The sequence below is a fragment of the Mastomys coucha genome, unplaced genomic scaffold (assembly GCF_008632895.1).
Source record: "Mastomys coucha isolate ucsf_1 unplaced genomic scaffold, UCSF_Mcou_1 pScaffold6, whole genome shotgun sequence".
NCBI lineage: Eukaryota > Metazoa > Chordata > Mammalia > Rodentia > Muridae > Mastomys > Mastomys coucha.
Window position 1 is genome coordinate 116,567,392 of NW_022196912.1, and position 4,807 is coordinate 116,572,198.

Sequence of the window (4,807 nt, forward strand, 5' to 3'; positions counted from 1 at the left end):
AGCCAGCATGGGGGTTGAGGATTTAGCTCAGTGGTAGAGCACTTGTTTAGCAAGCACAAGGCCCCAGGTTCAGGCCTCAGCTCTGAAAAATAAATAAATAAATAAATAAATAAATAAATAAATAAATAAATAATAAAAAGAAACCAGCATGAACCACACAGTGAGACCCTATGTCAGACAAAAACAGTAGTCTAGGGCCCCTCCAGGGAAAGCTGCGTTCTACTTAGAATATGAAGGAGCAAGAGCCAGAGAGTGAGGGGTAGCAGAGAGGGTTGGGAGAGAGTGAAGGAGGAGGGAGAGAACGAGGGAGGAGGGAGAGGAGAGAGGGAGAGAAGGAAAGAGGGAGAGGGAGAGAGAGAGAGGGAGAGAGAGAAGGAGAGAAGGAGAGAAGGAGAGAGGGAGGGAGGGAGAGAGAGGGAGAGGGAGAGAGAGAAGGAGAGAGGGAGAGAGAGGGAGAGGGAGAGAGAGAAGGAGAGAGGGAGAGAGAGGGAGAGAGGGAGAGGGAGGGAGAGAGAGAGGGAGAGAGGGAGAGGGAGGGAGAGAGAGAGGGAGAGAGGGAGAGGGAGGGAGAGAGGGAGAGAGGGAGAGAAGGAGAGAGAGGGAAAGAGCAAGGGAGAGAGGGAGAGCTTTTGAGTTTTAAAAATAGCAGACATCTAAAAATACAAAAGATTAAACCCATTTTTAAATTTTTCTATTTTTTAAAGCCTATTTTTAAAAGAAAGTTTCACTAGGGTTGTTTTTTTCCTCGATAGGATTGCGCTCCGTGTTTTCTGTATGTGCATATTTTATGCATGTGTGTACCTTTTCATGTGTTTTCCCTGGGTCCTGGAAGATGTCCCATGATGAGGGAACTGAGGGAGGACTGAGCCCTTGTGAAGCCTCTCACACAAGACTTGGGTCCTGGAGTCCGTAGACTCCAGACAGGAAACACAGGGCTATTGTTACACTAGAGGGTAAGGTCAGGGGGGGTCAGGTGGAAAGTTGGCTTTTAAGGAGCCACCAAGTCTCCTTCTCTGGCAGGGAGGGCCCTTGCGGTGGGTTGGTGCTTCCACACAGCACTGCTGTTTGTAACCGACTGTTCAGGAAATTCTTTGGGGCTCTCTTTCTGTGAGAAGACAAACCAAATGCTGGCTGTTCAGAGCCCCAGGGATGTGGTACCAATGGTTCCTCCAGGAGCTGGTTCAGGGGCCCAGAGTGTACAAGATGTGTTGACCGGCAGGTGCACAGGGCTCTCGCTACACTGCCTCAGGGCTCCTCCCACATCACTGGGTGGAGCGCTCAGGACCATCTGGGGTACCTGTGGGGCCCAACTGCAGGACGTGAACTGTGAGATGATTGGTTCAGAGTGGGACAGCCTGAGGCAACAGGATCTAGCTTCTCATTGTGGCAGCGGAGAATCAAGTTCCAGAGGAGGCAGGACTGTGGCAACCCCGTGTATGGGATGGACTGGAGATGCTGGCATGAATTCTAGGCCTGAAAGATATATGGATAGACCTAGAAATGGATATAGACGAATGTGTAAACACACACATACCACATACACTTCCTGGACCTACAAGAAACAACAGCCCCGAGGAACCTCCAGGCCTGGTGCCTAGGTATTTAATTGCCATTCCTCACTGACAAAATGAAAATCCAAAGTTCCAGGCCTGGAGAATTACAAAACCTTGTCTGGGAAAGAAAGTACTCAACACACAAGACCGCTGTGTAGATATCAGGTTATAGCAGAGCCACTGAATAAACTCCCGTCTGTCAAAGGCAACTGACCTTGGACTCTTAGAGGAGAAGCTTTGCTACAGCTGCTCCTCTTGCTGTCTGAATCTCGCCTCTTTCTCAGATGCCATGAGTTCCTCGATGACTGAGTGAGGTAGAAGTTAGGTTTGGATACTATAATAAAACCCAATGGTGATGGTTCATATGTAAACAGAAATTTAATATGGCTAATTTGCAAATAAACAGAAACTTAATTTCCTGGGGAACTTGAAAGTGTGAGCTGTCAGATAAGGTAGTAACAGCCCCAAGTCACTCCGGCCCAATCCTGCCTTTTTTTTTTTTTTTTAAGAGGAGCATAGCCCTGGTCAGCCTGGAACTTATCACCATGCACAGCAAACTGGCCTAGAACGCTCAGATCTGCCTATCTCTGCCTCCCGAGTGCTGAGATTAAAAGCATTCACCACTGCAACTTGCTTTCTGCTTTCTTTTTGTCTCCATTCCAAAACCCATCTTTCCTCGTAAACCAATATGGCTGCTCCACTCCTGTCAGCACATTCCTGTTCTAGCCAGAAAGAAAGAGGAAAAAAATTTTTTCTTGTAAAAAGGAAGATAAAAGAATGTGCCTTCGCTTTAAGGATATGACCTAGAATGAATACACACACACACACACACACACATACACACACACACACACACACATATATATATACTCCTCACTTCTGTTCACACCCCTGATGTCTGGAACTCAGTTGCAGAACGTGTCAATCTGGAAGGGAGACTGGGGAAGCATGTAGTAATTAAGCGATTCTGAGCCTGGCTAAAAATAATTTTATCATGTAAGAAAGGGGTAGTGGGAGCTGGGAGAAAGTGAGCAGTTCTGCTTTGGGGACAAATTCCTCATTTTTGCTTTCCTTAAGGAGAGCTGATTCTTTTACACAAGACCAGCAGAACACAGACTCATAGGCAAATGAAACATTAACTTTTACCCACTGTCTTCTATACCAGACACTCCAGATTGACATCTCTGTCTTCATTTAGTTCAGTTCTTTTCCAGTGTATATATTTAATTTTTTAATATTTATTTTTTAATTTTTATTTTATTTTATTTTTTCAAGACAGGGTTTCTCTGTATAGCCCTGGCTATCCTGGAACTCACTCTGCAGACCAGGCTGTCCTCGAACCCAGAAATCCACCTGCCTCTGCCTCTGCCTCTGCCTCCCAAGTGCTGAGATTAAAGCCATGCGCTACCACTGCCAGGCTTATTTATTTATTTTTGAGACAGGACTTTACTGTGCAGCCTTGGCTGGCCTTGAATGCTCAAAGATCTGTCTGCCTCTGCCTCTCAGGGTGCTGGAATTAAAGGTGTGTGCCACCAGCCCCTCTGCAGCTATTTTAATTTTTAAAATTATTTATTTATTACTTTTTATTTTATGTGCATTGATGTTTTGCTTATATGTATGACTGTGTGAGGGTGTCAAATCTCCTGGAGCTGGAGTTACTGACAGCTGTGAGCCGCCATGTGGGTGCTGGGAATTGAACCCAGGTCCTCTGGAAGAGCAGCCAGTGTTCTCAACCACAGAGCCATCTCTCCAGCCCCAGACTCAGGTACTTTTAATTTTTATGTATATGATTGTTTGCCTGAATGTATTACGTTTACCACATGTGTGCCTGTTGTCCATGTCCATGAAAATTAGATTCCCTGGACCTGGTCATTGTAAACGAACCTGTGAGTGCTGGGAACCCAACCTGGGTCTTCTGCAGTAGCAAGCGCCATGACCCAATGGGCAGTCTTTCCAGGCTCTCCCATTTAAATGTTTTAAATATGTATCCATTCTCGGGGGCAGTGCACACTCATGCTATAGCTTGTGCGCCCCAGCATGCTGGTCAGTGGTCGGAGAACAACTGGAGCCAGCTCTTTCCTCCTACCTAGTCTCTCCCAGAGATTGAACTCATATCAGGCTTGGCTGCAGGGGTATGACCCACCAAGCCATCTTTTATAGTTCTGATAGCAATTCAGTAAAACAGTTTGGATGAGTGAGGTGATCGATTTTCAGGGTGACAGTGGCACTTGCTCTTGGTTTCCAACCATGGGACAGCTAGAATGGGAGCCAAGATTTCTGGGCGCCTCATGTTCAAGTTCTTGACATCACACTTGGCCTGCAGTCTCTCTACCTGTGACCTTGGTGCTGGTAATGCATCATCCACCGCTATCCCCAGTCCGTGTTCTGCTGGTGCCAGGCCTATCTGTGGATAGCATCTTCCTTTAACAATGTCAATGGCATCCTGGGTGACACACCTTTATGTTTAGCCAGCAGCCCTACCCTGATCTCACGATAAACACTTGCAGTTGGGGACACACCTTGACATCCTTCAGTCATCCAGATGCCCATAGATGCGACATAGTCTGGGCATCTCCTGAGGAGCCCCCAGCATAGTGAAGACTCAAAAAGGCACGTGGCGACACAGGTGCTCTAGTTAAGGCAATGGTGTGTCGGGGTCACGGCCAGGGTGGACTATGTGGGAAGTGAGTAAGGAAAGCTTCAGAGAACCTCCTGAAGGGAAGCTGTCTGGGTTCCAGGGAGAAGGTCCACCATCTTTCCTGATTTAAAAGAAAAAAAATGCCAACTGAGGCTTCATAGACATGTAGATGGTGAGACAGCTGAGCAGGCCAGGGAGTGGGGGTGGGATGTTAAGAAACTGGTCAATGGAGATGTATCAGGAGATGAACCTGAAGGTGCCAGGAGGAGGAGGGACACCCATCCAGCCTAGTATGGACTTCAGCCCCAAGGACCTTGGCATTTATGGCCAGGGTGGGTCTGTGCCCACCCATGCTATGACACAGAAGCCTTGGGACTCTGGGCTGGCTCTGGACGACTTCCTGGCTCTAAGAATATGCATCAGACTGGCTTCCTGCCAGTATTACAGAAGACTCCTTCAGACCATCAGCATGCCAAGTACACCTAGGAGTTTGCTCAGCAGCCAGTTCACTTAGAAGGTCTGGGCTGTAACTTATAAGATTCTCCAGGAATTGCCTTGAGTTGGGGAGGAGGGGAGATGGGGGGGCAGTGGCGGGGGTGTGGTGGGGTGGGGTGGG

The 4,807-nt window shown here is 47.6% G+C and overlaps 1 long non-coding RNA gene across 3 annotated transcripts in view; it reads right to left on the minus strand.

Moving 5' to 3' along the window:
- Positions 1-4,807, minus strand: part of LOC116079954 — a 10,618-nt gene that overhangs the window by 1,172 nt on the left and 4,639 nt on the right. Inside the window, exons 3-4 of one of the 3 annotated variants that reach the window (XR_004114248.1) lie at positions 1,768-1,858; positions 1,298-1,473 (exon numbers count right to left, since the gene is read on the minus strand). This is a non-coding gene — a long non-coding RNA (uncharacterized LOC116079954). Of the gene's footprint in view, positions 1-1,297; positions 1,474-1,767; positions 1,888-4,807 lie in introns of all 3 variants that reach the window. The other 2 variants (XR_004114247.1, XR_004114250.1) reach the window with 2 other exon arrangements.